The sequence below is a fragment of the Pongo pygmaeus genome, chromosome 2 (assembly GCF_028885625.2).
Source record: "Pongo pygmaeus isolate AG05252 chromosome 2, NHGRI_mPonPyg2-v2.0_pri, whole genome shotgun sequence".
Classification (NCBI taxonomy): domain Eukaryota; kingdom Metazoa; phylum Chordata; class Mammalia; order Primates; family Hominidae; genus Pongo; species Pongo pygmaeus.
In genome coordinates, this window is record NC_085930.1 from 129,255,152 (window position 1) to 129,281,066 (window position 25,915).

General features: G+C 35.8%; 1 pseudogene; it reads right to left on the bottom strand.

Annotated features, from left to right (window-relative positions):
- Positions 1-690: 690 nt before the first annotated feature.
- Positions 691-25,915, bottom strand: part of LOC129032917 (eukaryotic translation initiation factor 3 subunit K-like) — a 91,841-nt pseudogene continuing 66,616 nt past the window's right edge.

A 25,915-nucleotide genomic window follows, 5' to 3' on the forward strand; every position in this document is an offset into this window, starting at 1 on the left:
AGCGGGATGTGGTGGCCCATTCCTGTAATCCCAGCTACTTGCAAGGCTGAGGCAGGAGAATCACTTAGTGAGAGTCTGTCTCTAAAAAAAAAAAAAAAAAAGAGAGAGAGAGAAAGAAAAAGAGGCCTGAAACCACATGTGGAATGACACCCAGTCCTGGCCACCATCTGACTGCAGTTATCTGGGAGACTCCAACTGAGACCATCAAAAATAAACAAATAAACAAATGTTCATCTAAGAGCCAGTCAACCCACAAAATCCTGAGAAATAACAAAATACTCATTTTAAACTCAAACTTTTGGAGTGGTTTGTTTTGTAGTAATAGATAATCAAACAAATAGAGAAAACATATCTGCCATCTTGTATTAAATACTTACTGGTTAACTAAGACTGCCTTTATCCATTCCTTACCCTCTAGCTTTCTCTGTTGTATTGTTGCTTACCCAATACTACTAGAGTCCGGGAAAGTATACCATACCGGCATGATGTGCATTCCCTGCTTATTTCCCCACTCTGGCTCTACCAAAACTTGGGGGAGGAGGTCAAGCTGTTTGATAGCAGAGAATGGGCTCCCCACCAACACCACCTGGGTCTCCTCCCTCTCCCCAACAGGAGCTGATATGGGCTGTAGCTCTTACTCTCCTGCTCAGCCCCTATGCACCTGTTATGCACACATGGTGGAGGCTCCCGCTAGGGAAGTTGCCAGAAGACACTGTCTGGCTGGGTCGCACTGGCTGATGTGCTCTTGCCCTCCTCACTGGCCCTGCCCCCTGTGGACACACATGTCTCCCCGCCAGGTTCAGGTACCCGGCCAGTGACGCGGCCGTGCCCTGTGCCCTGTGCCCAGGCTGAGTGAGCAGCCTTGTTCGGGACAACTGCTGAGAAAGCAGCTTCAGTTGTATGAACCCACCTGCTTCCACCCTGAGGGCTGCAAGGCAATCGTGGAGAGAAACCCAAGACTTTCAAGACCCTTATTTTTATGTCTTCTGGGCGAGGGGTGAGAGGCAGTGACAATGGTGAAATTCAGGGTCAGTCCACGCCTCACCCCCAAATTCCAGGCGGGAGGAGTCACCACAGGGGGACCCTGGTAAGGGTTGGGCTCCCAGCACAGGGTCTGCCCTTCCTTGTCTCTACTTTCTTGCTGCCTTTCAAGCTCAGCCCTGCAAATACCTACTCCTGGGGCGCCAGGAATCTTCCAGGAGGATTTGTTACCATCAGAACCTTTTCCTACCGCCTCCAGCTTCAGCTGAACGCATGCTTGTTTTCCACTTGTTCTCAGCTGTACACTAACATCAGGTGAGAGATGTTGAAAAACAACCACTCCTGATCATGGGCTTTCTTTTGTTATACAGGACGTTGTTGAAAAAATTTACAAAATCTCAATAAGGTTTACAGATTACATAATAGTATTGTTAACTTCCTGATTTGTAATTATTGTTCTGTGGTTGTGCATGAGAATGCCTCATATTTGGGAAATATTTGGGGATAAAAGAGCATCATATCTGCAACGTACTCTCAAAGAGGTTCAGAGTAATTATATATAGAGAGAGAGAAACAGGAGAGAGACGGATTTGGCTGAAGGGTGAATTCTTTATTCTAATGCAACTTTTCTGTAGGTCTGAAATTGTATCAAAGTTAAAAAAAAAATCTTTTAAATGAATCATGCCTGGGTTCCACCAAAACTATTTAACCAGATTCTGGGAGTAGGGCCTGGGCATCAGTATTTATAGTTTCCGGTCGATTCTGATGAGCAGCCCAAATTGAGAAACAGTACACCAGATCTGCCAATGGAAGGACCCTGTGAGGGAAACTAAAGAGCAAGGCCAGGAGATGGAAGTGAGAACCAGCTTGTTCAAGCTCAGAGTGTACAAGTGCAGGTGGATGTAAGACAGTTGTCAAAGCTGATTTTCTACTAGCGTCTCCTGGGTTTGCTCCAGAGATATAGGTGACAAATGGCAATTACTTGACAAATATGTATCTTTTAAACAACCATAAGCAATGGTGTTGGCGGTGATGCCTTGTTATTATGGTGAGCAAGAAAATCTATTGCCCTCACTCCCACTCCACCAAGCAAAACTCATTAAACTATCAGCTCGATTCATTTTTCACCTATTGGGATTTCACTCCCTTGAATAAGAGTTAACCATGCCTTACAGAAATTAAATGTCTTAAAGTTTTAATGATATGGACCACTTTTAGGAATTTTTTCCTCTAGTCTGTGTTTCCAAACTATACATTTTACATATGCGGTATATTTTTGAACATGAATTGAAAGGAAGAAATCTTAAAGCAGAAATTACATAAATATCTTCGAGTTGCTGCAAGATTCAGAAGTTGGCAATAAATTTATCTGAGACCAGAATGTACATTTCCTTCACAGGAAGGTTTGGATTTTTATCATACATCATTTCTATGGCCAACATTTACTCCACTGAGAACTTCTAACTGTTTACACAAATGTTTCCATACATCATTAACAGGGGAGCTGTTTGAGATTATCCTCCTGAATTGGGATGCAGTGGCTGCAAGTAACAGAAACCCCAAAGCAAGTGGGCCTGAGAAACATGCTCTCACTCCACATAAAGTCCTGATTTGGGGCCAGCTCTGTGATCAGATGGCTCCATGGTCAGCAGTTGCATCTAGACTTGGCTCTTTCTGTGCTCCCATGGTACCTTCCTCAGTGAAGTAGCTTTGTGCACAAGCTGCTCACCTTATGGTCCCAAGATGGCCACTGAATCGTCAGGACTCACAATGAGGCCCAACACAATGAAGAGAAAGGAGAGAACATCTCTTCATTGCTTATGTAGGAGCAGTAAGCTGTTCTCGAAATCCACCCAGTAGAGTTCCCTTTGTCTCTCTCATATTGGCTGCAACTGGGTCCCATTCCTAGTTCTTTTTTTTTTTTTTTCTGAGACGGAGTCTCACCCTGTGACCCAGGCTGGAGTACAATGGTGCGATCTTGGCTCACTGCAACCTCTGCCTCCTGGGTTCATACTATTCTCCTGCCTTAGCCTCCTTAGCAGCTGGGATTGCAGGCACCCACCACCATGCCCAGCTAATGTTTGTATTTTTAGTTGGGACTGGGTTTCCCCATGTTGGCCAGGCTGGTCTCGAACTCCTGAACTGGTGGTCCGCCCACCTCAGCCTCCCACAGTGCTGGGATTACAGGCGTGAGCCACCGCGCCGGGCCCACATTCCCATTTCTAATGTAAACATTGACAAGGGGAATGAGATTGCTATGTTTGGTGTTGGCTACTCGGGATCCACATCTTGGAGCTGGAAAATGGGTTTGCATTCCCTGAAGTCTTACTCCTCAAAATGTGCTTCATAGAGGTGCAGAACTGGCTCTACTGGGGAGCCTGTTAGAAATGCAGTTTATCAGGCTCCTCCCCAGACCTACTGAGTCAGAATTTGCATTTTAGCTAGTTCCCCAGGTGACTCTTATGCACATTGAAGTTTAAGAAGTCCTGCCCTAGAAACAGGGCCAAATGGTGGAAAGTGGATACCCAAACAAAATATAAACAGGTAAGTTTTGTAGAAGGAAAATTGGCTGAGGGAAAACAGTCACTGGTTAGTTCTGCACCACATCTGCCATGCTATTCCTTTATAAAAGCAGCGCTTCTAATTGAGTCTGAATGTCTAAGGTGTATGGACTTAATAAAATCTTGAGTCTTTTAGGTCAAAAGGCATTGTTGATTTTTTTCCTTAATATGGATGCCTTTAGTGTTTTTAAGAAGTGTATTTTTAAAAATATATTTCACCCCTCCTGTCCAGTGCTTTAAAAATAATAACTTTGGGAAAGGAGAATGGAGGTGAATTCCTTGCTTTTGGTCATCAGTGTTTCTTAAGAGTGCCATTCTCTTTTATCTGCATTGAATCGAGTTGTAGTTCCAATAAAATTGTGGACTCGGGGGTATCGGTGACCCCTGCTTCTTCAGTCACAGACATAACATGACTTATTTTGAGGCCATTAGAATTCTGAGCTCATGGTGCACTGGCAAATGGGTTCTCTGCTCATGGGCATTCTCCATTTTCCCATCAGGTTCAAAGATAAAATCATTAAGATTTTCAAGAAAGCAGCAGCAGAGTGTTGAACCAAGCATGAGTTCTTTCTTAGAGGCTACTTCCTTCCTAATGGTTCTGTCCAGGAAGTTGGGCTCAAGGACCTTCTATTTTATTACTTCCTGTCGCCACTTTCCCAATTCTAAGGCAATTGTTTATCTAGTTTTAAAAATGAAAGCAAATCTTTCCCCTTTAGTTTTTCCTAAACCTTGTGTCTATACCCAGAATTCTCTCCATTTTCCTAAAGGCTTAAACCATTTGCTCAGACCAAGAAAGCACATGGGCTTTGTATGTCCCTATCTCTGCCCCTATTTCTTAACTCTTTTCCAGATTGGCCACTGTGGAGGAGATTTCCAGGATCTTCCTTGTGTTTTCTGGCACCTTATTTCCCCTGCTGGTTTTACCTGTTTGATAGATAATTGGTAAAGAACACCTAGCCTATCCTGGCTTTTTTTTCTAGAGTCTGGTTTTGACCATTTTGTTTCCAGTTGCAAAGTCACTACCCAGATCAGATTTCTTAGGACTAGGAAAGCGTGATTAAGTCTTCCAGATGGGGAGAGGCTCTGGAAATGTGTGCAGGCAGCTTTATTCTCAAGAACTAATGCATTACAGTTAAATAGGGCTGTATAGGTCAAAATAAATTGGCTCCATGGAAGAGTTAAAGATGAAATGAAAACTATGCCATTTATTCCTAATTTGGTAATAAAATATGACTGACACCAAATAAAATATGACTGACACCAAATTTCTCCTTCAACACACATTCTTTTAAAAAACTCGATAAAATCATTTTTATTGAGAACAGATTTTGATGTTTCTTTTAGCCCCTTAAATAAATAACCAGATTTCTTTTAAACACAAATTACATGGATATAGTTAATTATATGTAAATGAAAATGTATTTAAAATATTTGATATTGCTGTGTAAGTAATTAGTCAGAAGCAATGTGAAAACCATATTGACTGAAAGTATTTTTATTTTAAAATTGTCTGCCTTGCAGAAGGAAACTGGCATAGACTACTGAAGAAATATTTCTCTCCTAAACACTTTATTGGACTGCCTGTGTACATAGAAAAAGCAGTCTCCCTATGTGAATATACGGGTGTTAAGGTAAATGGAGGGAAACTTAGAATCACTTACAATCATTTGTTTATAGTCATGGTTCACAGATGAAGGAAAAACAAATTCTGTCAAAGTAAAAACAAGTTTAATTGCCTTTCTCACCGGTATTATCTCATTAAAGTCAAGCTCTCAAAGCCTGACACTTCCAAGTAAGAGCAAATTACTTCGCATTCATATCACTACCTGTTTCTTTATCAAAATTCAAGTGGGGAGCACTTGAGAAGAAAAAGAACATATGATTTTTAGGTCACAGGAATAAGGGTACAGAGAAAAGGTTGTGTACTGATAAAGGCTATTGCATTATGTCACTCCAGAGGGCACCATTTACACTGCATTCCACATCAGGCAACACAGTGACCCTGGCATTCATTTTCCCATTGTTTCTTAATGTTTCTTGTTATTTCCAAATTTGGAACAGAGGTTAGAAACATGGTGACTGCTTAGTTTTGGATCATCCCACTTCTCCTCCTGGAAACCAAAAGAGCAACAAGGAGAACAAAAATAAAGTGATGAAATACATTTTTGGTGAAAGTAGGAGACAGAGAAAAATCTACAAACTCCAAATTATGTATAAGTGTGGCCAAAAGAAACTGAGATCAGCAAGTCCTGTGCAGGAAGCTGTCACAGTGTACTGGGGTAGAACAGGGAATACAGAGGAGGTCTTTTGGTATCAAATGTCAGAAATCAACAAATATCCCACTCTAAGGAAGACCTATTTTAACAAATTAAATATAAGAAAGTATAATTGCTGGAGAAGATGGAGAAAGGCATGGAAATTTGGAGTAGAACCCAGAGAAGACAAATATCAAAAAGTGACACCTTAAGAAAAAAGAAGAAGAAGAAGAAGAAGAAAGAATGTTTCGGAAGACAGGGGCTATGTCTCCTGGTAGTAGCAGCCAGTGAAGCACCCTAAGGAGTTCAGGAATGGTGATAGAAGCATTCCAAAGTCCAGTCAGTTTCTTAGAGCCAAAGGAAGGCTGGCTACACAGCTTTATCAGCAAGAAACAATCCATCATGGTAGCAACAAAGGAAGAAGAAGCAGAAAAACCCTGGAAACTCATCTATTCCCACCGCCCACCTTGTACCCACAGAGAGAGGAACTTCTGCAAATAACTAGTCCAGGACAATGTAAGTCATTCAAATTTGGTAACAGGAATAAAAATAAACTGATTTTCAGTTTTAGCTTTGACAAGTGAAGAGCTCAGGAGTCGTCACACCATCCTTATAACAAACAAAGGCTGAACAAACTAAAAATCAATAACATATCTTAGATATATTAGAGAACTGAGGTTGCAAGGCGAGTCACCACCCTGAAATCTGGAAAGACAGGTGAATCTAGGTTGCTGGAGATGGGGTGTGGACTAATTTGAGAATGAGAATATCTTGGGGGCACTGCCCTTTGGTAGGCTTTGCCTCCAGGAGTCCTACCAACGTCTCACAGTGAAGATCCAAGAAGCCCCTCATGACTCTAGGAAGAGAAAGCAGAAAGAGTAATTATTGTGAAATATACCCAGAGTATTCTCCATAACAAAAGCCTATTCTCCAGGGGGAAAGAAACTGTAAGAGCTTTATCCCACGCAGTGGAAGGGCCTTCTCTGACTTCATCCTCCTCTAATCTGTCTCAACTAAAGGGTGGGGTTTAGGGAAGATAAACTAAAAAACATTTGAAAAGGTCATAATCCAGGAACACAGGCTCTGAAAAAGAATAAAAATTAATCATAAGATTATAGAATGCTTTCCCTGTCCCATGCTTTACCACTACAACAACAGGACTCTAGTAGAACGGTGAATTTAAACTATAAGAGCTGCAAGATGCCCTCAGAGGAGGAGTTCTTAGGGAAGTTTGAAGACAATAAGAAGACAAAAACAATGACACCAGAGGAATTTGAAGCCTTCGGCAACTACAGCTACAAAAAACATGAAATATAGCCCAGTTCTTAGCCAAATTAACATAAAACTTTACACTAAAAGTTGATTTACTATTAACCAATTTATTATGTCTAGCTTTCAACAAAAAATTACATGGCATGCTGAAAGGCAGAGAAAACAGTCCAAAGAGACAAAGTAAGCATCAGAACCAGATACAGACTATAGAATTATCAGATGGAGAATTTAAAATAAATATTATTAATATGTTAAGAGCTCTAATGGAAAAAGTAGACAACATACAAGAACAGATGAATAATATGAACAGATAGAGAGATGGAGACTCTAAGGAAGAGTCAAACAGAAATGCTAGAAATCAAAAGCACTGTAACCAAAATAAAGAATGCTGAACATTTTTGATGGGTTCATCAGTAGATTAAACATGGCAAAAGAAACAATTAGTGAGCCTGAAACTAGGTCAATAGAAACTTCCCGAACTAAAATACAAAGAGAAAAAGGAATGAGAAAAAAATAGAACAGAACAGCTAAGAACTGTGGGACAGTTTTACAGGATGTATCATAAGTGTAGTTGAAATACCAGAAGAAGAGAGAAGTAAGCAAAAAACAAAAAGTGTTGAAATGAATAATAGATGAAAATTTTTGAAATTTAATGACAATCACCAAACCATAGATACAGGAAATGCAGAGAATGCCAGTCAGGATAAATATCAAAATGTCTGCACCCACATATATGTTATTCAAAATGCAGAAAACTAAAGACAAAGAAAAAGTCTTGAAAGAAGCCAAGGAAATAAAACACCTTACCTGCTGGAGGGAAGACTTAAGAATTATAGCAGGCTACTCATCAGATGCCACGGAATCAAGAAGAGAGTGAAAATTTTAACGTGCTGAAAGAAAAAACCCCACCAACATAGAATTCTATATCCAGAAAATTATTCTTCAAGAAGAGAAGAATAAAGATTTTGTCAGACAAATAAAAACTGAGAGAATTTATTGCCAGCAGACCTGCTCTAAAAGAGATGCTAAAAGAAGTACTTCACAGAGAAGAAAAATCAGATAGTTCTAACACTTAGATGTTCACATGAAAAGAAAAATCATCATAGAAGGAATATATAAAGGTAAATTGTAATATGTTTTCCTTATTCTTAATTGATCTAATGGATAAATGTTTACTCAAAGTAGTAATAGTAACAATGTATTGAGTGATTTTAGCATAAGGATAAGTGAAATGAATAACAATTTTATAAAAGATAGGAGGAAGAAATTGGGAATAGTTTGTTACAAGATACTTGTCCTACCCATGGAGTGATATAGAGTTATTTGAATGTAGACTTACATTAGTTGTAAATATATACTACAGTATCTAGGGCAATCATTACAAACATTTTTAAACAAGTATAGTTAATATGCCAAGAAAGAATAAAACATTAAATCACTTAAAATGTGCAATTCAAACCAGATAAGACAGAAGAAGATGAGGAGGAAGAAACAAAGAACAAGTGCAGAAAATAGTTACAAACATGGTTGCTATTAATCAAATTATATTAATAATAATTTTAAATGTGAATGGTCTAAATATATTAATTAAAACAGGTCGTAAGAGGGGATTAAAAAATATCCAACTATATTTTGTCTACAGGAAACTCATTTTAAATATAAAGACTCAGAAGGTTAAAAGTAAAGGAACAGAAAAGGCTATGCCATGCTACACTAATCAAAAGAAACCTGGAATAGCTATATTAATTTCAGGCAAAGCAGACTGCAGAACAAAAGAAATAATTATCAGAGATAAAGAGGAGTATTACACAATGATAAAAGCATCAATTCTCCAAAATGACGTGACAATCAACAGTTTAAAGAAGAAAATAATATTATATTAACTAATGCAGAAAAACTGTTGACAAAATCCAACACACATTCATTTAAAACATTTTCATCAAGCTAAGAATAGGGAAGCTTACTCAACTTTATAAGGAACATCTACCAAAAACTTATGGCTAATATCATAATTAAACATGAGAAACTGGATGGTTTCCCTCTATAACGGGAAATAGCAAGGGTGTCCTCTTTCACAAATTCTGTCCAACATGATACTGGAAATTCTAGCTAGTACAATTAGATAAAAGGAAATAGAGAGATACGGATTGGGAAAGAAGAAACAAATCTGTCTTTATTTATACATGACATGAATGTGCATATAGAAAATTCACCCCTCAAAACAAAAAATCAACAAAAAACTCCTGTAACTAGTAAGTGAGCACAGCAAGGTAACAGGATATAAGGTTAAAATCACTAATAGTGGTGGTATCCCCTTTATCATTTTTTATTATCTCTGCTTGATTCTTCTCTTTTTTATTGTTTATTAGTCTGGCTAGTGGTCTATTTTGTTAACTTTTTCAAAAAAAACTACCTTCTGGATTCATTGATTTTTTGAAGGGTTTTTTGTGTCTATTTCCTTCAGTTCTGCTCTGATCATATTATTTCTTGTCTTCTGCTAGCTTTTGAATTTGTTTGCTGTTGCTTCTCTAGTTATTTTAATTGTGATATTAGGGTGTCGATTTCAGATCTTCCTAGCTTTCTGATGTGGGCAGGTAGTGCTATAAATTTCCCTCTTAACACTGCTTTAGCTGTGTCCCAGAGATTCTGGTATGTTGTCTCTTTGTTCTCATTGGATTCAAAGAACTTCTTTATTTCTTCCTTAATTTCATTATTTACCCAGGAGTCATTCAGGAGCATGTTGTTCAATTTCCACGTAGTTGTGTGGTTTTCAGAGAGTTTCTTAATCCTGAGTTCTAATTTGATTGCACTGTGGTCTGAAATACAAACAACCATCAGAGAATACTGTAACCACCTCTACACAAATAAACTAGAAAATCTAGAAGAAATGGATAAATTCCTGTACACATACACCCTCCCAAGACTAAACCAGAAAGAAGTTGAATCCATGAATAGACCAACAACAAGTTCTGAAATTGAGGCAGTAATTAATAGCCTACCAACCAAAAAAAGCTCAGGACCAGGTAGAGTCACATCCAAACTCTACTAGAGGTAAAAAGAGGAGCTGGTACCATTCATTCTGAAACTATTCCAAACAATGGAAAAAGAGGGACTCCTCCATAACATATTTTATGAGGCCAGCATCATCCTGATACCAAAACCTGGCAGAGACACAACAAAAAAAGAAAATTTCAGGCCAATATCCTTGATGAACACCAATGGGAAAATAAATACTGGCAATCTGAATCCAGCAACACATCAAAAAGTTTATCCACTACGATCAAGTTGGCTTCATCCCTGGGATGCAAGGCTGGTTCAACATATGCAAATCAATAAACATAATCCATCACATAAACAGAACCAATGACAAAAACCACACGATTATCTCAATAGATGCAGAAAAGGCCTTCGATAAAATTCAACATCCCTTCATATTAAAAGCTCTCAATAAACCAGTTACTGATGAAACATATCTCAAAATAATAAGAGTTATTTATGACAAACCCACAGCTAATATCATACTGAATGGGCAAAAACTGGAAGAATTCCCTTTGGAAACTGGCACAAGAGAAGAATGCCTTCTCTCACCACTCCTATTCAACATAGCATTGGAAATTCTGGTCAGGGCAATCAACCAAGAGAAATAAATAAAGGGTATTCAAATAGGAAGAGAGGAAGTCAAATTATCTCTGTTTGCAGATGACATGATTGTATATTTAGAAAACCCCATCATCTCAGCCCCAAAACTCCTTAAGCTGATACGCAACTTCAGCAAAGTCTCAGGATAAAAAATCATTGTGCAAAAATCACAGGCATTCATATACACAAACAATAGACAAGCAGAGCTAAATTATGAGTGAACTCCCATTCACAATTGCTACAAAGAGAATAAAATAACTAGGAATACAATTTACAAGGGACATGAAGGACCTCTTCAAGGAGAACTACAAAACACTGCTCAAGGAAATGAGAGGACATGAACAAAAGGAAAAACATTCCATGCTCACGGATAGGAAGAATCAATATTGTGAAAATGGCCATACTGCTCAAAGTAATTTGTAGGTTCAGTGCTATTCCCATCAAGCTACCATTGACTTTCTTCACAGAATTAGAAAAAACTACTTTAAATTTCATATGGAACCAAAAAAGAGCCCATATAGTCAAGACAATCATAAGCAAAAAGAACAAAGCTGGAGGCATCATGCTACCTGACTTCAAACTATACTACAAGGCTACAGTAACCAAAACAGCATAGTACTGGTATCAAAACAGGTATATAGAACAATGGAACAGAAAAGACCTCATAAATAATAACCACACATCTACAACCATCTAATCTTTGACAAACCTGACAAAAACAAACAATGGGGAAAGGATTCCCTATTTAATAAATGGTGCTGGGAAAACTGTCTAGCCATATGCAGAAAACAGAAACTGGACCCCATCCTTATATCTTATTCAAAAACTAACTCAAGATGGATTAAAGACATAAACGTAAAACCCAAAACCATAAAAACTCTAGAAGAAAACCTAGGCAATACCATTCAGGACATAGGCATGGGCAAAGACTTCATGACTAAAACACCAAAAGCAATGGCAACCAAAGCCAAAATTTACAAATGAGATCTAGTTAAACTAAAGAACTTCTGCACAGCAAAAGAAACTATCATCAGAGTGAACAGGCAACCTACAGAATGGGAGAAAAGTTTTGCAATCTATCCATCTGACAAAGGTCTAATATCCAGAATCTACAAGGAACTTAAACAAATTTACAAGAAAAAAACAACCCCATCAAAAAGTGGGCAAAGGATATGAACATACACTTCTCAAAAGAAGACATTTATGCAGCCGACAAACATATGAAAAAAGCTCATCATCACTGGTCATTAGAGAAATGCAAATCAAAACCACATGAGATACCATCTCACGCCAGTTAGAATGGCGATCATTAAAAAGTCAGGAAACAACAGATGCTGGTAAGGATGTGGAGAAATAGGAACGCTTTTACACTGTTGGTGGGAATGTAATTAGTTCAACAATTGTGGAAGACAGTGTGGCGATTCCTCAAGGATCTAGAACCAGAAATGCCATTTGACCCAGCAATCCCATTACTGGGTATATACCCAAAGTATTATAAATCATTCTACTATAAAGACACACACACACGTATGTTTACTGCAGCACTATTTACAATAGCAAAGACTTGGAATCAACCCAAATGCCCATCAATGATAAACTGGATAAAGAAAATGTGACACATATACACCATGGAATGCTATACAGCCATAAAAAGAATGAGTTCATGTCCTTTGCAGGGACATGGATGAAACTGGAAGCCATCATTCTCAGCAAACTAACACAGGAACAGAAAACCAAACACCGCATGTTCTCACTCATAAGTGGGAGCTGAACAATGAGAACATATGGACACAGGGAGGGGAACATCACACATCGGGCCCTGTTGGGAGTTGTGGGGCAAGGGGAGGGAGAGCATTAGAACAAATACCTAATGCATGTGGGGTTTAAAACCTTGATGACTGGTTGATAGGTGCAACAAACCACAATGGCACATGTATACCTAAGTAACAAACCTGCACATTCTGCACATATATCCCAGAACTTTAAGTAAAATTTAAAAAAGAAAATACTAACAATATCAAAAAGTGCATTAATGTATCAAAAATGATAATATTGAAATCAATTGCTTTTCTATATACCAGCAATGAAAAATTGGAATTTGCTATATATTTTTAAAAATACTATTTAAACTAGTGCTCCAAAATTAAACAATTAGATGGAAATCTAAAAAAATATGCACAGAATTTATATGCTAAATAGTTGCAGTGGCTCACGCCGGTAATCCCAGCACTTTGAGAGGCTGAGGTAGGCTGATCACTTGAGCCCAGGGATTCTAGACCAGCCTGGGCAACATGCAAATCCTGTCACTACAAAAATTAGCCAGGTTCGGGGGTGCAAGCCTGTAGTCCCAGCTATACATGAAGCTTAGGTGGGAGGATGGCTTGAGCCTGGGAGGTAGAGGTTGCAGTGAGCCGAGCTCGCACCACTGCACTCTAGTCTTGGCAACAGAGTGAGACCCCAATATATAAATAAATGAATAAATAAATAAATAAATAAATGGAGAAATAATTTATGATCATAAATGGAAGATTCAATATTGTGAAAATATTAATTATTCTCAACTGGCTCTATAGTCAATGCAATCTCAATAAATATCCCAGCAAGATATTATATAGGTACTGACAAACTGAATATAAAGTTTATGTGGAAATGCAAAAGACCTAGAACAGTCAAGATAATACTGAAGAACAAACTTTGAGAACTCTCACTACCTGACTTCAAGACTTACTACAAAGCTCTAGTAATCAAGCCATAGTAATCAGGAAAAATGTAGACATATACATCAAAGGAACAGAACAGAGAGTCTAGAAATAGGCTTATACAAGTATAGTAAACTGATATTTGACAAAGGAGCAAAAACAATTCAATGGAGAAAGGGTAGAGTTTTCAGCAAATGCTGCTGAAACAACCGGATGTCTACATACAAAATAATGAATGTATACACAGATCTTACACCTTTCACAAAAATCGACCCAAAATGAATTAGGTCTAAATGTAAAATGCAAAACTGTGAAACATCTGGAAGTAAACATAGGAGAAAATTCAGGTAACTTTGGATTTCCCAGTTAGGCTTTAGGTAAAACACCAAAACATGATTCAAGAAAAAATGATAAGTCGGACTTTATTCTGCTCTGTGACAGACACTGTTAAAATAATGAAAAGACAAGCCACAAACCTGGAGAAAATATTTGCAAAATAAATATCTGATAAAGGACTTGTATCCAAAATATACAAAGAACTCTAAAATTCCAGCAATATGAAAACAATCACATTTTAAAATGGGCCAAAGATCTGAACAGATACCTCACCAAAGAAGACGTACAGATGGCAAAAAAAGCATATGAAAATACGTTCAATATCATTTATCATCAGGGAATTGCAAATTCAAACAAGACACTACTACATAACTATGCAAAAAACTAAAAAATTTTTGAAACCTGACAATACCAATTGGTAGTGAGGACATGGAGCAGTTGGAATTCTCATTTATTCCTGTTGGGAAAAGAAAATCATACAGCTACTTTGGAAAAAAGTTTGGCAGTTTCTTACAAGCTAAACATAGTTACCATATGATCTAGCAATCATGTTGACTTGAAAACATATGTCCACACAAAATCTGCACATGAATGTTTGTAGCAGCTTTATTCATAATCATGAAAAACTAGAAGCAACCGTAACTACAATGGATTAAAAAATAGTGGTATGTCAGGCAGGAGTAGTGGCTCCTGCCTGTGCTCCCAGCTACTTGGGAAGCTTAGGTGGGAGGATTACTGGAGCCCGGGAATTCAAGGCTGCAGTGAGCCATGATTGTGCCACTGCACTCCAGGCTGGGTGATAAGAGCAAGACCCTGTCTTAATAATAATAATAATAATAATAATAATAATAATAATAATAATACTGGTACATCCACACAATGGAATATTATTCAGCAAAAACTGAAAATGTGTGATCAAGCCGCAAACATGGCAAATCTTAAATGCAAATTGGTAAGTAAATAGGAGCCAGCTTGAAAAAGCTACATACTATATATTTCCAATCATAAGATAATTTGCAAAAGGCAAATTATAGGAATAGTAAAAAGATTAATGATTGTCATGGATTCAGGAAGAAGTTGGGGAAGGTTAAATAAGTAAAGGGTAGGGAAATTTTTAGGGAAGCAAAACTATTCTTTGTGACACTATAATTGTAGAGAAATAACATTATGCATTGTCAAAATCCAAAGAACTTTACATTACCAAGACTAAGCCTTAATGTATTAAAAAATTTAAAAACTCATTTAGGATGGAATGTAGAATGTGACAATTATCTAACTGTATTAAAAATGTATGAAACAATCTTACTTAAGGGACTAAGGAAAAAAGTTACTGACCTAAGAAACTTGGGAAATGAAGGGAGTCTATAAGACTGAAGGCATATATATATATATACTTTTATATATTTTCTATATAGTGTGTATATATAGTTTATATATAGTGTATATTATAGTTTATATATATAAACTATATGTAGTTTATATATATAAATTATATATTTATATATAAACATTTTCCATCTTTATAATATATGTATATATTTATATATTTGTCTTTATATTTATAAAATATATTAAAACAAAAAATTGTTTATACATATTAATATATTAAAATATAGATATATAAATATATATAACTACTGTACTCTAATAAGATTGTTTATCAACAATAGAGGTGATACTTATTAACAATTTTGATACTAGTATATACTATTATACAGAACAATTAAGTAAATGGAATAGTGGATAGTTGGCCCAGGTTTCTCAATATTGGAGCCAGAGGTTATGCATAAGAAAGGGGAGGGTGATCCGTGTGGTAATGGTTGGTGTTGGAAACATTGATATGAAATGATATTCAGTTGAATATAGATACAATGGTTACCTGTAGAAATATTTATAGATATGTGTATATATCCAAATTAGTATACAAGCATATTGTTTTTGTTCTGTCATCTAAGAAGACCTAGAAGCAACAACACTGTAGTGACAAGCACACATGGTGCCTAGACTAACACGATTCTCCAATGAAAGGAACCAGGGCTCCTTGAAGAAATGGAGGATTCCAGGGCTGAGGCAGGAAATATACAAGATAACCCTGGAGCAGCTTAATGTCAGAAAGTAAGAAAGTGCAAATAAATAAATAACCTGCAATGAAAGAGATATGTCAAAGGGACACAAGAGCTGACTGAAAGAGCTACCAATGGCCAAAGGCTGAACAACTTCAGCAACAAAATAAATAAAGTACTATTGGATTATAACCCAATAAATTAAATAAATAACCATGAGTTAATATTGGTATAAATGCTTAAATAAATAAATAAGAGATAATGCTCACAGGCAGAAAAATTCTAAATAATTTATATGTATGTATACTGTGTCCTGAAAGAAGTAGCCATAATTCCTTACTCCTTAAGGATAACCTAGATATAGTAACTTCCTTCCAAAGAGTACAGTAGGGAAAAGGAGGGACAAGTATAACTTTGTAGTAGAGAAACATGACAAACACTACCTCAGTCAGGATATCAGCAATGATAAGCCATGTTGACATCATGGTTTTTTTTCTTTTTTTGAGATAAAGTCTTGCTCTGTAGCCCAGGCTGGAGTGCAGTGGCACAATCTTGGCTCACCCAAACTCTGCCCCCCGGGTTCAAGCGATTCTCCTGCCTCAGCCTCCCAAGTAGCTGAGATTACAGGTGCACTGCACCCAGCTAATTTTTTATATTTTTAGTAGAGATAGGGTTTCACCATGTTGGCCAGGCTGGTGTTGAACTCCCAACCTCAGGTAATCCGCTGGCCTCGGCCTGCCAAAGTACTAGGATTAGAAGCGTGAGCCACCACGCCCAGCCAAAAAAACAAAAAAAAATTCAATAAAATTTACCATGCAATTCAACAAATTTACAAAATACAATTCAATAAATGTATACATTGAAAAAGAACACTATAATGCAGATCAAATTAACCCAGAACAGTCAATGCTAAGCTATATACTGTTAGAATTATTAAAATTTAACACAAGGAAAGAATTCTTTGGGCATCGAGATGAGATCAATTCATTTATAAAGGAAAGAGAGTTAAGCTGGCATCAGACCTTTCCATTACAACGTTTAATACCAGAGCATGTGGATCAACTACAAGATACCCATGAAACGTATATGCAAGCCACGCATTTTGCAGCCTGCCAGACTGTCCTTCAAGAGTAAAGACTAGAAGCAAAGAGTTTGGGATATGAAAATTAGAGTGGATGGGGAAGGCTGGGGGAGAGGAAGATGAGGGTAGAAGGGGTTACACCAACCTTTTTTTTACTAATATTATACTGGCAAACGACTAACTCTAAAATGTCTTCAGAACTTCTAGATCATAGATTTTCAAATGAGACCTTACAAGAAGAAGCGATAAAAAGTTTCAGATAGCTCTAGCTTCTGCCATCTTGAGTAATAAAATATGATTTACTGCTCCGCACCCTGCCAAGGATTACTCAAGATGCATAGACTCGTGTTGACTTAAGGTTGCTGCTAAAAATGAATTGACAGCAGTATGATTTCTGGATTTAAAAGAGGTCATAAACAGACTTTGATAAGTGATATTTTATGTAGTTTATGACCTACTTATCTAAAAGCAAAATAAGTAACATAAAAACTAAGCCATAATAACAAGAACTTTAGCTTTTTAAATAATAAAACCTAACTATCAAACTTAATCTTTCAATAACCTTGCTAAAGTACAATGATACCAGAAGTGCTCATGACAGTGTTTTGGCAAGAAAAAAATTTACTTTCAAATGCCATTGATTAAGTTAATTTCATTTGCAGGTTCAAATCTTCTGATTCATGTTATCAAAAATGGAATTTTTTTCTTGCACAGTGATTTAACATTGAAATAATCCTTAAAAAGAGAGTGTATCATCTTTGTCTAAGTTAAAGCTCAATAATTTTCTTGGCTATGTACCCCAATCTAATATGGAAACTTGTCAGGTAATAATATCTAAAAGTGGCAATTTATTTAGCTATTAATGTTTAAGAAGAGGTCCATGGGGACTTCCTTTGTAATTTTTTTCTTTTTGCTCTGCATATCCATTTATATGGATTACTTTTACTCATTGTACCTGGCAGTAAGAGATGAAATGCATGCGTAACCCTTCATTCTTACTGCTGTTAACAAAGAGCTCCATGAAGTCATTTTTCTACTAGTTTGTAATTTTGGGGAGAGCGTAGGAATCATTATGGACCCTTTTGAGAATCTGATACAAGTTAGAGGCCCTCTTCCTGGAAAATTTTCCGTTTTGTATATTCTTTGCATATCATTTCAGGAGAGTTGAGGACCCTGAAGTCCATATGTAAAGCCCCTCAGAACATGGACTCCAAGTTAAGCATTCTTTTTTTTTAAAGCATTCTTAATCTAACCCTTCACTAAAAGACACTCAGAAATTAAGTTTTTAATAATGGATTTTTAGCTCATCTCAGTCACACATTCTGGTAAGCCATATTCTTGAAAAATAATTCCTTAAAGTAAACCTAAATTACATAAAGTCTCTTAACTCTTCTCCTCTTATTATTTTTTGGTAAAGATCCTCTTTGGAAATTCCCTTCTTAATTTGAAAACTTATATTGGGCTGCAACTGAACTCCTACTTTTGAGCCTTAATTGCTATAAGCTTTCTTTGAATCTTTGTTTTTCTAAATGGTATAATATATGTGAATTAGTAAATTATGATTATAATTATTTTTAGGCACTAATAATTTCAGTAATGCATATTTTCTAAATTTGAGAAATAAAACATTCTGTGTTGTCTAAATTTGGACATGATAATCCCACAGTGGTTACTCCTTTCTGTTCAAACAGGATTTGTAACTTGGCCAAATTCACATTATACTAAATGTGGATGGAACATTGCATAGTTTTGTAAAAAGTACTTAAGACCAGGGTTGATTTCTATCCAAACTATAAAAACAAAAAAACTTATTCTAATGTCCAAATCACATAGATGACATGACCATATTTTTTGTAATGCCTAAGTGAAATAGTAACATATTTATTAACTTATTTTTTAACCTTAGAAACTGGCCTTATCCATGTTAATCAAAAAGAGCAAAGAAATTATCTACCTATGATAGGAGATAGAAAGAAGAGAATTTTATTATATCAGATATTTTTATTCTAGGAAAGGAATTTTGGAAAATATATTAAAATACTGTGTTGGAGGAATAATGAGGAATGCTTTCCTAGTCAATTAGTTACATAGGAAGGAGGCAAATTTTGTATTTTCCAACACCTGTGACTTTAAGTATGCGATGAGTTAACACTACAGCTGAAATTCAACTTCTTAGAGCAGACAGAGGTCCTGGCAAAGACTGAACTTGCATGTACCAATCGCGTCTGTAAATTACCTTAATCCTAATTACTGCAGTAAAAGGGCACCTTCTACACGTGATGACATTAAAATGGAAAAGCTTTATGTAAATCATGTGAAAAGTTAACCAAGTACAGACAACAGGTAGTTTTGTCAGCTCCATCTTGGGGCAAAAACTGGAGAAAAGATGGAAAGAAATTTGTGCAATAGACAAAGGATGTGATTATAAGGGGTAGGGTTGACATTTTACATATAAGTGGTTAAACTGGACCTGGATGTATGAGCTCTGGATATTGCGAAGACTTTTTTTCTCCAACATTTTTTGTTGTAGTCAGTACAAATAAATGACACAGTTTCAAACATATGTTTATCTCACCTAGTTTGTCTCATGTTATCCCTGCAAGTAAGGTATGTTGGATGAGAAGCTCAAGGTCTTATTCTTGGGTTTTTTCAAAAATTGGTTAAGGATTATACTAGCCTGTGTCTTACTGACCTCTCCCTGCCCCCTCATCATCTTCCCAGAGAGTTGAGCCCAAGAGAGTGTAGGTGTAGGCCAGAGGATGAACTATCTATATTTACCTTGTGTATTAGTCTGTTTTCATGCTGACAATAAAAACATACCCAAGACTGAGCAATTTACAAAAGAAAGAGGTTTACTGGACTTATAGTTCTGCCTGACCAGGGAGGCTTCACAATTACGGTGGAAAGTGAAAGGCACGTCTCACATGGCAGCAGACAAGGGAAGAGAGAGCTTGTGCAGGAAAACTCCCCTTTTTAAAGCCATCAGATCTCTTTTTATTTATTTATTTATTTTTTTGAAACGGAGTTTTATTCTTGTTACCCAGGCTGGAGTGCAATGGCGCGATCTCAGCTCACCGCAACCTCCACCTCCCAGGTTCAAGTGATTCTCCTGTCTGAGCCCCCGAGTAGCTGAGATTACAGGCATTCGCCACCAAGCCCAGCTAATTATGTATTTTAATAGAGACAGGGTTTCTCCATGTTGGTCAAGCTGGTCTTGAACTCCTGACCTCAGGTGATCTGCCCGCCTCGGCCTCCTGAAGTGCTGGGATTACAGGCATGAGCCACTGCACCCGGACTAAAGCCATCAGGTCTCATGAGACTTATTCACTATCATGAGAACAGCAAAGGAAAGGCTTGCCCCCATGGTAATTGAATAATTACTTCCCACTGGGTCCCCACCACAGCACGTGGGAATTAAAAATGAGATTTGGGTAGATATACAGCCAAGGATATGATTCTACCCCTAGACCCTCCCAAATCTCATGTCCTCACATTTCAAAACTAATCATGCCTTCCCAACAGTCCCCCAAAGTCTTAACTCATTTTGGCATTAACTCAAAAGCCCACAAAACCATTTTTTCTTCCTAGACCTCCACCTCTGACATGCCCTGGAGACATTTTTCCCATTGACTTGGGGATTAACATTTGGCTCCTCATTTCTTATGCAAATTTCTGCAGCAGGCTTGAATTTCTCCTCAGAAAATGGGATTTTCTTTTTTATCACATTGTCAACCTACAAATTTTCCAAACTTTTATACTCTGCTTCCCTTATAAAACCAAATGCCTTTGTTTCCATGCTGTTGATAAAGACATACCCAAGACTGGGGCAATTTACAAAAGAAAGAGGTTTATTGGACTTAGTTCCTCTGGTGAGGCCTGACAATCGTGGCAGAAGGTGAAAGGCATGTCTGACACGGCAGCAGATGAGATAAGAGAGCCTGTGCAGGGAAACTCTCCATTTTAAAACCATCAGATCTCATGAGCCTCATTCAGTATCACAAGAACAGCAGAGGAAAGACCTGCCCCCATGGTAATTGAATAATTACCTCCCACTGGGTCCCTCCTACAACACATGGGAATTCAAGATGAAGTTTGTGTGGGGACACAGCCAAACCATATCACCTTGTTGTCTCAGTACTCCCTTTTGGCAATTCTGTGTATTCTAAAAGGTATTTTTTAATGGATTAAGTGGATGTTTAAGGCAAAAAAGCTTTTATGAGAACATTTTTAAAGTCACCTTACACATTTAATGTACACTGACTATTTTAAGCCAATCAACATTCATTTACAGGAGATAACATTTACAAAGTCATTTTCACCAGAGTTCTGCCTAAGTACTTTGCAAGGGAATTTATCTATCAGCTTTAATCCTAATGGTAGACACATGGTAGATTTGTTGAAACAAGTCCTGAAATTAGTGGACTTGTTCTCGGATTATGGGTAAGATGATTAACATGAAGAATTAATGGTACAGCCCTCCATTGGTAAACCTACTACCTGACAGAGATTGCACCAGATGCTGGGAATACGTTGTCATCCAAAGCGCTCTCCCTCTAGCAAGATGCAGTCTTCATGATCACCAAATAGCTATTTCTAAGTAGATTTTTAAAAATAGACCATTGGAATAGATTTTGCTGTGTTTACAGTCAGTACTAATTGATGTCGCCAAATCAGATTTAACACTTGATTTTGGTGATGATTTCATCACAGGATACAAAACTTAGCTACCACTATGGACAAAATGACCATTAAAGATATGGATTTAAGAGACTTATAAATGAATAAAATATCAAAGGGTGGGGCTTTTGGATATTTGTGTACTTAGAAGCCTCTACCTTAGAAGCTTTATGTCCAGGATGGTGATTTATACCACATACGTAATGCCCTTGTGCACAGGGGGTGAATTTGGGAATGTGATTAATTTTTATATTGCCTTCAAAATATAAATTCTCGGAAATAGTATTTGATAATTGCATTAAATGAAGATCCTGGGGTTGAAAACCACATGGAAGATAAGAATGATTAGTGAATTGTAATCATTTACATTTAAAGAATTCTGAATTAGTTAACGTATTATCTGCCCTGTGTCTAACTGCTACCAAGATCCTTATTTAAAAAGTATCCTGTTTTCCTAAAAAATAGTCTTCATCTCATTTACTTGAAACAAATGAGTTTTTGTTTTAATTTAAAAATGTGTTTCTCTTGTTTCCGGATATGACAGAGTAGGTAGAATCAGACCAACCCTCCTGCTGAGAACATCTGTAAAAACTTGTGTAAAATTCAAAAAAACAAAGAAAAAACAATGAAGCTATTTGAAGGCACTGGAGGCAAAGCAAGTCAGCCACAGGTTTTTAAAAACATAAGATTTACAATCTGATGTTTACAAAAGATATATTTAAAATAAAACAAATACAAATAAAAAATAAAAGGATAAAAACAGTTTTAAAAATTAACCAAGGGAAGGCTAAAATAGAAATCCTAATATATGGCAAATTTTAATTCAAGGTAAAAGATAATATAAGGCATTAAAAAAAAATTAGGTACTGGTAAAAGACCTAATAGAACAAGAATTTTAGCCTCCCAAAATGCATCCTCTCCTAACAACACAACTTCAGAATATTTACAGAATTTTAGTGAGAAATACATTTATCAATAATTATAGTTGAGGATTTTTACATACCCTGTCTAAGAAACTTGGAGATCAAACAGATGAAAAGTCTGCAGATGTTTGGAAATAAATTGAGCAATTTAATTAATACATTTAAGGTATTAGATACATATGAAATCCTGAGACAAGAAAGAGAAAACACATTCTTTTTGAGCACATTTGGGATATACACAAAAATTGACTGTACATTAGGCCACAAGAATAACTTCAATAAATTCCATAGATTCTCTGTAATATTGACTACATTCTCTTATTATAATGCAATAAAATTAGAAATTATAATAAAAAGCCAGATTTTAAAAATTCCTGTATGTGTAGAAACTAAATAATGTATTGCCAAAAAGCTCTTGGACTAAAAGAGGAATAATGAAATGCTTTAAACTAAATGGCAATAAAGCATTCTATATCCAAATTTATTTGACACAGCTAAAACAACACACAGAGATTTATAGCTTTAGTACATTGACCAGGAAACAAGAGAGGTTAAAAAACCACACACTAAAAATTCAACTTAGGAAGTTAGAAAAATAGCATCAAAGAAAACCCCAAAAAAAGACAGAAAAACAAAGATAGAAAACAATGGAATAGGAATTACAGTGCTTAGTAAAACTGGTAAATATATCACCTTGGAAAAATCTTTCTACACCGTATATAACCAAATACAAATTATAAATAAAAATAAGAGACCAGTCCTGATAGGATCAAAAATTACAAAGTATCCAGAAATAACAAAGCATACACAAAAACCCTAAGGGGGAAAATTTAAAAACTGATAAAAAACATAGAAGATGATATAAATAAATGGGAATATATTCCATGTTATTCAACTGAGTGAGTTCATAATACAATGATGTCAATTAAAAATGATATGAATTCAATACACTCCAAATAAAATTTTTAAAATTTTTTTTAGGAATTCAATAAATTAAATTGTAAGTGAAAAAATAAAGGTGACAAACAGCTAAGTTAACTTAAAAAGAGAAAGTAAGCTTGTCCTACCAGATATTAAACATAAAAAGCCAAAATTACAAAAACAGTATTCTATAGTCATGAGTCACTTAAGGATGGGGACACTTTCTGAGAAATTTGTCATTGTGTTAACATCATAAAGCATACACAAACCTAGATGGTATAACCCACTGCACACTTACAGGCTGTATGGTATAGCCTACTGCTCCTAGGCTAGAAACACATACTGCATGTTACTGTACTGAATATTATAATACAAGCAATTGTAACACAATGCTAAATATTTGTGTATCTAAACATGTATAAACATAGAAAATTTACAGTAAAAATACAGCACTGTAATCTTATGAAACCATAGTTGTATGTGTGGGATGCTGTTGACCAAAATGTCATGATGTGGTGCGTGACTATATTGATTCAAGAACAGAGAAATTGAGCTTTAGAAAAAATGGAATGTTCAGGGGGGAAAAAACTTATGTGTATAAGAAAACATTATTATTAAGATGAAATCACAAACCAATGTGAAAGAACCCATTATCAGTGCAGAGAAAACTGGCTCATCTATGAGGAAAAGTAAAACTGAATAGCTGGCTAACATCTTATCAAGATAGACTCAGGATGGATTAAAAACCTAAGTGTGAAAGTTAAAACTAAAAAGGTAAGAGAAGATAATGCAGGGGAATATTCTTGTGTCTGAAGCGTGATTAAGGGAAAGAACTTCATAATTAAAACCCTAAAAAATATAAATTATGGCAGCAAAAAGGAGGAATTGATTATATAAAAAATTCTGTTCAATTAAGTACATTAGGAACAAAGGTAACAGCCAGTTGACAGACTAAAAGAAAAAAAATCCATGGGGCAATATCTAGAAAGTACAAATAATTCCTGTAAATTAACAAGAAAAAGACAGGGACCCTTCCAGCTACAAAATGAGTAACAGAACATTTATAATCAAGGAACCCTACAAAGATTATTATCTCACTGTCGTTTTTGGTGGTAAGAAGTTGAAGGCAACCATCAAGGAATGGATACAAAAATGGGGTAAATGTATTGCCTGGAATTTTAAAATTCCAAAATCTTTTAGAAATTCTAGAGGCAGCCATTGGCAGAGAAGGCCGGGGGATGTGGAGAGGAGTAAATTACAGCTTTCTTTCAAAATTCTAAGAGTGGGTATTGGGAAGAGAAGAAATACATGATGTACTATGGTATGTTCCATTTAGATCACATTTAATAAATATATAATAATATTTAAGAAATTTTTGTGGATCATCTCCTATGTGCCCAGTACTTGTGATATAAATATCTGTTGACTATCAGATTGTTGTTTGTGGAAGTTTTATGATTATAAGAAAAAAAGGATTCATAGAATTATTTGCTATTAAAGTGATAGTTTTACCTTACAAAGTTGAAAATATATTTTTTTAATTTACCGTTTTACTATTTCCCTTCAAAGATCTTTTTCTTTAAGGTTAACACACTGATTTCTCATACATGTAGTGGTATTTGTGCACAACTTTTGTATAGTAAATCAAAGCTTTATAAGAATTTTGAGTTATTTCTTAAGCTGAATGGTTTTTTAATATTCATAATATTAATTTTAACATTAATATTTAAAATATATATAAATATATGCATGTAAGTATATACTATACACAGAATATATTACATTTTTAAGATAAATGTTTAACATATAAAACATTTAATAACGTAATTGTGAAACTTATCTATCAAAACATTCAGTCAATGCAGAAATACTCCCTGACTGCCAGCCTTATTTAAAGCAGTGTATTAAAATTTTACAATATTTATTTGTTGTAAAAGTTACATATTGCTTGAAGGAAACAGGAGGTTTTGAAAATATATATGAATAGTTCCTTATTTCCTTAGCATATAAAACTATTTAATCATATATAGGCATATATGGTATATACACGTATATACATATATATGTATATACGTGTATATACCATATATGCCTAAGTATTATTAAATCACAAATCATACTACACTATATATATGTATATATATATATAGTGTAGTATGATTTGTGATTTAATTTCAAATGAAGACAAGATTTTTATCTAGTTATAACTACACGTTTAAATATTCAAAAAGCACTGATTCATTTATTCAGCAAATATTATTTTATTCAACATCTACTACATATCTGACTGCTTTTGAAAAGCCTTAAACATAAATTATTTTACTCAAAAGAAAAGGAAAAAATTTATTAATATTTTAACTGTTTAATATCAACCCAGACTTCATGAACCTCAACCAAAGTATCTTTAATCTATCTCAAAAAAGAGGAAAGGATTTCCAGTTTTGTACTCTAAATGTAAGATTTATATACAAAATATGTCTTCCTGGATATCTTTTCAAGAACGCAAG